This window comes from Ranitomeya variabilis, chromosome 5 (genome assembly GCF_051348905.1).
Source record: "Ranitomeya variabilis isolate aRanVar5 chromosome 5, aRanVar5.hap1, whole genome shotgun sequence".
Classification (NCBI taxonomy): Eukaryota; Metazoa; Chordata; class Amphibia; order Anura; family Dendrobatidae; genus Ranitomeya; species Ranitomeya variabilis.
Window position 1 is genome coordinate 605,895,436 of NC_135236.1, and position 10,000 is coordinate 605,905,435.

A 10,000-nucleotide genomic window follows, 5' to 3' on the forward strand; every position below is an offset into this window, starting at 1 on the left:
AGGGTGTAGCGTGTAGCGTGTATCGTGTAGCGTGTAGAGTGTAGCATGTAGGGTGTAGGGTGTAGAGTGTAGGATGTAGCGTGTAGGGTGTAGAGTGTAGCGTGTAGGGTGTAGGGTGTAGAGTGTAGGGTGTAGGGTGTAGAGTGTAGCGTGTAGCGTGTAGGGTGTAGAGTGTAGGGTGTATCGTGTAGGGTGTAGAGTGTAGCGTTTAGCGTGTAGGGTGTAGAATGTAGAGTGTAGGGTGTAGCGTTTAGCGTGTAGCGTGTAGGGTGTAGAGTGTAGAGTGTAGCGTGTAGGGTGTAGAGTGTAGCGTGTAGGGTGGAGAGTGTAGAGTGTAGGGTGTAGCGTATAGGGTGTAGAGTGTAGCGTGTAGGGTGTAGGGTGTAGGGTGTAGCGTGTAGGGTGTAGAGTGTAGCGTGTAGGGTGTAGGGTGTAGAGTGTAGGGTGTAGCGTGTAGGGTGTAGAGTGTAGCGTGTAGGGTGTAGAGTGTAGCGTGTAGCGTGTAGCGTGTAGAGTGTAGCGTGTAGCATGTGGGGTGTAGGGTGTAGAGTGTTGGGTGTAGCGTGTAGGGTGTAGAGTGTAGCGCGTAGCGTGCAGCGTGTAGCGTATAGGGTGTAGGGTGTAGAGTGTAGGGTGTAGCGTGTAGGGTGTAGAGTGTAGTGTGTAGGGTGTAGGGTGTAGGGTGTAGAGTGTAGGGTGTAGCATGTAGGGTGTAGAGTGCAGCATGTAGCGTGTAGGGTGTAGAGAGTAGGGTGTAGCGTGTAGGGTGTAGGGTGTAAAGTTTAGTGTAGCGTGTAGGGTGTAGAGTGTAGCGTGTATCGTGTAGCGTGTAGCGTGTAGGGTGTAGGGTGTAGGGTGTTGAGTGTAGTGTAGCGTGTAGGGTGTAGAGTGTAGCGTGTATTGTGTAGCGTGTAGCGTGTAGGATGTAGGGTGTTGAGTGTAGGGTGTAGCGTATAGGGTGTAGAGTGTAGCGTGCAGAGTGTAGGGTGTAGGGTGTAGCGTGTAGAGTGTAGCGTGTAGGGTGTAGAGTGTAGCGTGTAGCGTGTAGGGTGTTGGGTGTAGCGTGTAGGGTGTAGAGTGTAGCGTGTAGCGTGTAGAGTGTAGCGTGTAGCGTGAAGGGTGTAGGGTGTAGAGTGTAGGGTGTAGCGTGTAGGGTGTAGAGTGTAGCGTTTAGCGTGTAGCGTGTAGGGTGTAGAATGTAGAGTGTAGGGTGTAGCGTTTAGCGTGTAGCGTGTAGGGTGTAGAGTGTAGAGTGTAGCGTGTAGGGTGTAGAGTGTAGCGTGTAGGGTGGAGAGTGTAGAGTGTAGGGTGTAGCGTATAGGGTGTAGAGTGTAGCGTGTAGGGTGTAGGGTGTAGCGTGTAGGGTGTAGAGTGCAGCGTGTAGGGTGTAGGGTGTAGAGTGTAGGGTGTAGCGTGTAGGGTGTAGAGTGTAGCGTGTAGGGTGTAGAGTGTAGCGTGTAGCGTGTAGAGTGTAACGTGTAGCATGTGGGGTGTAGGGTGTAGAGTGTTGGGTGTAGCGTGTAGGGTGTAGAGTGTACCGCGTAGCGTGCAGCGTGTAGCGTATAGGGTGTAGGATGTAGAGTGTAGGGTGTAGCGTGTAGGGTGTAGGGTGTAGCGTGTAGGGTGTAGAGTGTAGGGTGTAGCATGTAGGGTGTAGAGTGCAGCATGTAGCGTGTAGGGTGTAGTGAGTAGGGTGTAGCTTGTAGCGTGTAGGGTGTAGGGTGTAGCGTGTATCGTGTAGCGTGTAGCGTGTAGGGTGTAGGGTGTAGGGTGTTGAGTGTAGTGTAGCGTGTAGGGTGTAGAGTGTAGCGTGTAGAGTGTAGGGTGTAGGTTGTAGGGTGTTGAGTGTAGGGTGTAGCGTATAGGGTGTAGAGTGTAGCGTGTAGAGTGTAGGGTGTAGGGTGTAGCGTGTAGAGTGTAGCGTGAAGGGTGTAGGGTGTAGCGTGTAGGGTGTTGGGTGTAGCGTGTAGGGTGTAGAGTGTAGCGTGTAGAGTGTAGGGTGTAGGTTGTAGCGTGTAGGGTGTAGAGTGTAGCGTGTAGGGTGTAGAGTGTAGCGTGTAGCGTGTAGGGTGTTGGGTGTAGCGTGTAGGGTGTAGAGTGAAGCGTGTAGGGTGTAGAGTGTAGCGTGTAGTGTGTAGAGTGTAGCGTGTAGCGTGTAGCATGAAGGGTGTAGAGTGTAGGGTGTAGCGTGTAGGGTGTAGAGTGTAGCGTGTAGCGTGTAGCGTGTAGGGTGTAGGGTGTAGAGTGTAGAGTGTAGGGAGTAGAGTGTAACGTGTAGTGTGTAGGATGTAGCGTGTTGCGTGTAGCGTGTAGTAGTGTAGCGTGTATGGTGTAGAGTGTAGCATGTAGCGTGTTGCGTGTAGCATGCAGCGTGTAGGGTGTAGAGTGTAGCGTGTAGCGTGTAGAGTGTAGTGTGTAGGGTGTAGGGTGTAGCGTGTAGAGTGTAGCGTGTAGTGTCTAGTTTGTAGCGTGTAGCGTGTAGGGTGTAGAATGTAGCGTGTAGGGTGTAGAGTGTAGCGTGTAGGGTGTAGGGTGTATCGTGTATCGTGTAGGGTGTAGAGTGTAGCGTTTAGCGTGTAGCGTGTAGGGTGTAGAGTGTAGCGTGTAGCGTGTAGGGTGTAGCGTGTAGGGTGTAGCGTGTAGGGTGTGGAGTGTAGCGTGTAGGGTGTAGAGTGTAGCGTGTAGCGTGTAGGGTGTAGGGTGTAGAGTGTAGGGTGTAGCGTGTAGCGTGTAGGGTGTAGAGTGTAGCGTGTAGCGTGTAGCGTGTAGGGTGTAGGGTGTAGAGTGTAGGGTGTAGCGTGTAGGGTGTAGAGTGTAGCGTGTAGCGTGTATCGTGTAGAGTGTAGAGTGAAGGGTGTAGCATGTAGGATGTAGAGTGTAGCGTGTAGGGTGTAGAGTGTAGCGTATAGCGTGTAGAGTGTAGCGTGTAGGGTGTAGCGTGTAGGGTTTCGGGTGTAGAGTGTAGGGTGTAGCGTGTAGCGTGTAGCGTGTAGGGAGTAGGGTGTAGGCTGTAGCGTGTAGCATATACCGTGTAGCGTGTAGCATGTAGGGTGTAGAGTGTAGAGTGTAGCATGTAGCGTGTAGCGTGTAGGGTGTAGGGTGTAGTGTGTAGCGTGTAGGGTGTAGCGTGTAAGGTGTAGAGTTTAGCGTGTAGCGTGTATCGAGTAGCGTGTAGGGTGTAGGGTGTAGAGTGTAGGGTGTAGCGTGTAGGGTGTTGAGTGTAGCGTGTAGCGTGTAGAATGTAGCGTGTAGCGTGTAGGGTGTAGGGTGTAGGGTGTAGCGTGTAGAGTGTAGCGTGTAGTGTGTAGCGTGTAGGGTGTAGGGTGTAGGGTGTAGCGTGTAAGGTGTAGCGTGTAGGGTGTGGAGTGTAGCGTGTGGGGTGTAGGGTGTAGAGTGTAGCGTGTAGAAAGTAGGGTGTAGGGTGTAGAGTGTAGGGTGTAGCGTGTAGCCTGTTGGGTGTAGAGTGTAGCGTGTAGCGTGTAGCGTGTAGGGTGTAGGGTGTAGAGTGTAGGGTGTAGCGTGTAGGGTGTAGAGTGTAGCGTGTAGCGTGTAGCATGTAGGGTGTAGAGTGAAGGGTGTAGCATGTAGGGTGTAGAGTGTAGCGTGTAGTGTGTAGAGTGTAGCGTATAGCGTGTAGAGTGTAGCGTGTAGGGTGTAGCGTGTAGCAGGTAGGGTGTAGAATGTAGAGTGTAGGGTGTATGATGTAGAGTGTAGGGCGGAGAGTGTAGCGTGTAGCGTGTAGAGTGTAGCGTGTAGCGTGTAGCGTGTAGGGTGTAGGGTGTAGAGTGTAGGGTGTAGCGTGTAGCGTGTAGGGAGTAGGGTGTAGGGTGTAGAGTGTAGGGTGTAGCGTGTAGGGTGTAGAGTGTAGCGTGTAGCGTGTAGAATGTAGCGTGTAGCGTGTAGGGAGTAGGGCGTAGGGTGTAGGGTGTAGGGTGTAGCGTGTAGAGTGTAGCGTGTAGTGTGTAGTGTGTAGCGTGTAGGGTGTAGGGTGTAGCGTGTAGGGTGTAGAGTGTAGCGTGTAGGGTGTAGGGTGTATCGTGTATCGTGTAGGGTGTAGAGTGTAGCGTTTAGCGTGTAGAGTGTAGGGTGTAGAGTGTAGCGTGTAGCGTGTAGGGTGTAGCGTGTAGGGTGTAGCGTGTAGGGTGTGGAGTGTAGCGTGTAGGGTGTAGAGTGTAGCGTGTAGGGTGTAGGGTGTAGAGTGTAGCGTGTAGGGTGTAGAGTGTAGCGTGTAGTGTGTAGAGTGTAGCATGTAGGGTGTAGCGTGTAGGTTGTAGAGTGTAGAGTGTAGGGTGTAGGGTGTAGAGTGTAGGGTGTAGCGTGTAGTGTGTAGAGTGTAGCGTGTAGCGTGTGGCGTGTAGCGGGTAGGGCATAGGGTGTAGAGTGCAGGGTGTAGCGTGTAGCGTGTAGGGTGTAGAGTGTAGAGTGCAGCGTGTAGGGTGTAGCGTGTAGAGTGTAGCGTGTGGGGTGTAGGGTGTAGAGTGTAGGGTGTAGCGTGTATCGTGTAGCGTGTAGAGTGTAGCATGTAGGGTGTAGGGTGTAGAGTGTAGGTTGTAGCGTGTAGGGTGTAGAGTGTAGCGTGTAGGGTGTAGGGTGTAGAGTGTAGGGTGTAGGGTGTAGAGTGTAGCGTGTAGCGTGTAGGGTGTAGAGTGTAGGGTGTATCGTGTAGGGTGTAGAGTGTAGCGTTTAGCGTGTAGGGTGTAGAATGTAGAGTGTAGGGTGTAGCGTTTAGCGTGTAGCGTGTAGGGTGTAGAGTGTAGAGTGTAGCGTGTAGGGTGTGGAGTGTAGCGTGTAGGGTGGAGAGTGTAGAGTGTAGGGTGTAGCGTATAGGGTGTAGAGTGTAGCGTGTAGGGTGTAGGGTGTAGGGTGTAGCGTGTAGGGTGTAGAGTGTAGCGTGTAGGGTGTAGGGTGTAGAGTGTAGGGTGTAGCGTGTAGGGTGTAGAGTGTAGCGTGTAGGGTGTAGAGTGTAGCGTGTAGCGTGTAGCGTGTAGAGTGTAGCGTGTAGCATGTGGGGTGTAGGGTGTAGAGTGTTGGGTGTAGCGTGTAGGGTGTAGAGTGTAGCGCGTAGCGTGCAGCGTGTAGCGTATAGGGTGTAGGGTGTAGAGTGTAGGGTGTAGCGTGTAGGGTGTAGAGTGTAGTGTGTAGGGTGTAGGGTGTAGCGTGTAGGGTGTAGAGTGTAGGGTGTAGCATGTAGGGTGTAGAGTGCAGCATGTAGCGTGTAGGGTGTAGAGAGTAGGGTGTAGCGTGTAGGGTGTAGGGTGTAAAGGTTAGTGTAGCGTGTAGGGTGTAGAGTGTAGCGTGTATCGTGTAGCGTGTAGCGTGTAGGGTGTAGGGTGTAGGGTGTTGAGTGTAGTGTAGCGTGTAGGGTGTAGAGTGTAGCGTGTATTGTGTAGCGTGTAGCGTGTAGGATGTAGGGTGTTGAGTGTAGGGTGTAGCGTATAGGGTGTAGAGTGTAGCGTGTAGAGTGTAGGGTGTAGGGTGTAGCGTGTAGAGTGTAGCGTGTAGGGTGTAGAGTGTAGCGTGTAGCGTGTAGGGTGTTGGGTGTAGCGTGTAGGGTGTTGAGTGTAGCGTGTAGCGTGTAGAGTGTAGCGTGTAGCGTGAAGGGTGTAGGGTGTAGAGTGTAGGGTGTAGGGTGTAGGGTGTAGAGTGTAGCGTGTAGCGTGTAGGGTGTAGGGTGTAGAGTGTAGGGTGTAGCGTGTAGGGTGTAGAGTGTAGCGTTTAGCGTGTGGCGTGTAGGGTGTAGAATGTAGAGTGTAGGGTGTAGCGTTTAGCGTGTAGCGTGTAGGGTGTAGACTGTAGAGTGTAGCGTGTAGGGTGTAGAGTGTAGCGTGTAGGGTGGAGAGTGTAGAGTGTAGGGTGTAGCGTATAGGGTGTAGAGTGTAGCGTGTAGGGTGTAGGGTGTAGGGTGTAGCGTGTAGGGTGTAGAGTGTAGCGTGTAGGGTGTAGGGTGTAGAGTGTAGGGTGTAGCATGTAGGGTGTAGAGTGTAGCGTGTAGGGTGTAGAGTGTAGCGTGTAGCGTGTAGAGTGTAACGTGTAGCATGTGGGGTGTAGGGTGTAGAGTGTTGGGTGTAGCGTGTAGGGTGTAGAGTGTACCGCGTAGCGTGCAGCGTGTAGCGTATAGGGTGTAGGGTGTAGAGTGTAGGGTGTAGCGTGTAGGGTGTAGAGTGTAGTGTGTAGGGTGTAGGGTGTAGCGTGTAGGGTGTAGAGTGCAGCATGTAGCGTGTAGGGTGTAGTGAGTAGGGTGTAGCTTGTAGCGTGTAGGGTGTAGGGTGTAAAGTTTAGTGTAGCGTGTAGGGTGTAGAGTGTAGCGTGTATCGTGTAGCGTGTAGCGTGTAGGGTGTAGGGTGTAGGGTGTAGGGTGTTGAGTGTAGTGTAGCGTGTAGGGTGTAGAGTGTAGCGTGTATTGTATAGCGTGTAGCGTGTAGGGTGTAGGGTGTAGGGTGTTGAGTGTAGGGTGTAGCGTATAGGGTGTAGAGTGTAGCGTGTAGAGTGTAGGGTGTAGGGTGTAGCGTGTAGAGTGTAGCGTGAAGGGTGTAGGGTGTAGCGTGTAGGGTGTTGGGTGTAGCGTGTAGGGTGTAGAGTGAAGCGTGTAGGGTGTAGAGTGTAGCGTGTAGCGTGTAGCGTGTAGCGTGTAGAGTGTAGCGTGTAGCGTGAAGGGTGTAGGGTGTAGAGTGTAGGGTGTAGCGTGTAGGGTGTAGAGTGTAGCGCGTAGCGTGTAGCGTGTAGGGTGTAGGGTGTAGAGTGTAGAGTGTAGGGTGTAGAGTGTAAGGTGTAGTGTGTAGGATGTAGCTTGTTGCGTGTAGCGTGTGTAGTATAGCGTGTAGGGTGTAGAGTGTAGCATGTAGCGTGTTGCGTGTAGCATGCAGCGTGTAGGGTGTAGAGTGTAGCGTGTAGCGTGTAGCGTGTGGAGTGTAGCGTGTATGGTGTAGGGTGTAGCGTGTAGAGTGTAGCGCGTAGTGTGTAGTTTGTAGCGTGTAGCGTGTAGGGTGTAGGGTGTAGCGTGTAGGGTGTAGAGTGTAGCGTGTAGGGTGTAGGGTGTATCGTGTATCGTGTAGGGTGTAGCGTGTAGCGTTTAGCGTGTAGCGTGTAGGGTGTAGAGTAGCGTGTAGCGTGTAGGGTGTCGCGTGTAGGGTGTGGAGTGTAGCGTGTATGGTGTAGGGTGTAGCGTGTAGAGTGTAGCGCGTAGTGTGTAGTTTGTAGCGTGTAGCGTGTAGGGTGTAGGGTGTAGCGTGTAGGGTGTAGAGTGTAGCGTGTAGGGTGTATCGTGTATCGTGTATCGTGTAGGGTGTAGAGTGTAGCGTTTAGCGTGTAGCGTGTAGGGTGTAGAGTAGCGTGCAGCGTGTAGGGTGTAGCGTGTAGGGTGTGGAGTGTAGCGTGTAGGGTGTAGGGTGTAGAGTGTAGCGTGTAGCGTGTAGGGTGTAGGGTGTAGAGTGTAGGGTGCAGCGTGTAGCGTGTAGGGTGTAGAGTGTAGCGTGTAGCGTGTAGGGTGTAGGGTGTAGAGTGTAGGGTGTAGCGTGTAGTTACATAGTTACATAGTTACATAGTTATTGAGGTTGAAGGAAGACTTTAAGTCCATCTAGTTCAACCCATAGCCTAACCTAACATGCCCGAACATGTTGATCCAGAGGAAGGCAAAAAAAACCCATGTGGCAAAGAGTAACTCCACCATGGGGAAAAAAATTCCTTCCCGGCTCCACATACGGCAATCAGACTAGTTCCCTGGATCAACGCCTTATCAAGGAATCTGGTGTTTATACCCTGTAATATTATACTTTTCCAGAAAGGTATCCAGACCCCCCTTTAATTTAATTAATGAATCACTCATTACAACATCATACGGCAGAGAGTTCCATAGTCTCACTGCTCTTACAGTAAAGAATCCGCGTCTGTTATTATGCTTAAACCTTCTTTCCTCCAGACGTAGAGGATGCCCCCTTGTCCCTGTCTCAGGTCTATGATTAAAAAGATCATCAGAAAGGTCTTTGTACTGTCCCCTCATATATTTATACATTAAAATAAGATCACCCCTTAGTCTTCGTTTTTCCAAACTAAATAGCCCTAAGTGTAATAACCTATCTTGGTATTGCAGACCCCCCAGTCCTCTAATAACCTTGGTCGCTCTTCTCTGCACCCGCTCTAGTTCAGCTATGTCTTTCTTATACACTGGAGACCAGAACTGTACACAGTATTCTAAGTGTGGTCGAACTAGTGATTTGTATAGAGGTAAAATTATGTTCTCCTCATGAGCATCTATGCCTCTTTTAATACATCCCATTATTTTATTTGCCTTTGTAGCAGCTGCCTGACACTGGCCACTGAATATGAGTCTGTCATCCACCCATACACCCAGGTCTTTTTCATTGATAGTTTTGCCCAGAGTTTTAGAATTAAGCACATAGTTATACATCTTATTACTTCTACCCAAGTGCATGTAGGGTGTAGAGTGTAGCGTGTAGCGTGTAGCATGTAGGGTGTAGAGTGAAGGGTGTAGCGTGTAGGGTGTAGAGTGTAGCGTGTAGAGTGTAGCGTGTAGGGCGTAGAGTGTAGCGTGTAGAGTGTAGCGTGTAGGGTGTAGGGTGTAGAGTGTAGGGTGTAGCGTGTAGGGAGTAGGGTGTAGGCTGTAGCGTGTAGCATATAGCGTGTAGCGTGTAGCGTGTAGGGAGTAGAGTGTAGAGTGTAGCATGTAGCGTGTAGCGTGTAGGGTGTAGGGTGTAGTGTGTAGGGTGTAGCATGTAGAGTGTAGCGTGTATTGTGTAGCGTGTAGTGTGTAGGGTGTAGGGTGTTGAGTGTAGGGTTTAGCGTATAGGGTGTAGAGTGTAGCGTGTAGAGTGTAGGGTGTAGGGTTTAGCGTGTAGAGTGTAGCGTGTAGGGTGTAGAGTGTAGCGTGTAGCGTGTAGGGTGTTGGGTGTAGCGTGTAGGGTTTAGAGTGAAGCATGTAGGGTGTAGAGTGTAGCGTGTAGCGTGTAGGGTGTTGCATGTAGCGTGAAGGGTGTAGGGTGTAGAGTGTAGGGTGTAGCGTGTAGGGTGTAGAGTGTAGCGTGTAGCGTGTAGCGTGTAGGGTGTAGGGTGTAGAGTGTAGAGTGTAGGGTGTAGAGTGTAACGTGTAGTGTGTAGGATGTAGCGTGTTGCGTGTAGCGTGTGTAGTGTAGCGTGTAGGGTGTAGAGTGTAGCATGTAGCGTGTTGCGTGTAGCATGCAGCGTGTAGGGTGTAGAGTGTAGCGTGTAGCGTGTAGCGTGTGGAGTGTAGCGTGTAGGGTGTAGGGTGTAGCATGTAGAGTGTAGCGTGTAGTGTGTAGTTTGTAGCGTGTAGGGTGTAGGGTGTAGCGTGTAGGGTGTAGAGTGTAGTGTGTAGGGTGTAAGGTGTATCGTGTATCGTGTAGGGTGTAGAGTGTAGCGTTTAGCGTGTAGCGTGTAGGGTGTAGAGTGTAGCGTGTAGCGTGTAGGGTGTAGCGTGTAGGGTGTGAAGTGTAGCGTGTAGGGTGTAGGGTGTAGAGTGTAGGGTGTAGCGTGTAGCGTGTAGGGTGTAGAGTGTAGCGTGTAGCGTGTAGCGTGTAGGGTGTAGGGTGTAGAGTGTAGGGTGTAGCGTGTAGGGTGTAGAGTGTAGCGTGTAGCATGTAGGGTGTAGAGTGAAGGGTGTAGCATGTAGGGTGTAGAGTGTAGCGTGTAGGGTGTAGAGTGTAGCGTATAGCGTGTAGAGTGTAGCGTGTAGGGTGTAGCGTTTAGCGGGTAGGGTGTAGAATGTAGAGTGTAGGGTGTTTGATGTAGGGTGTAGGGCGTAGAGTGTAGCGTGTAGAGTGTAGGGTGTAGCGTGTAGGGTGTAGGGTGTAGAGTGTAGGGTGTAGCGTGTAGGGAGTAGGGTGTAGGCTGTAGCGTGTAGCATATAGCGTGTAACGTGTAGCGTGTAGGGTGTAGAGTGTAGAGTGTAGCATGTAGAGTGTAGCGTGTAGGGTGTAGGGTGTAGTGTGTAGGGTGTAGCATGTAGGGTGTAGCGTGTAGGGTGTAG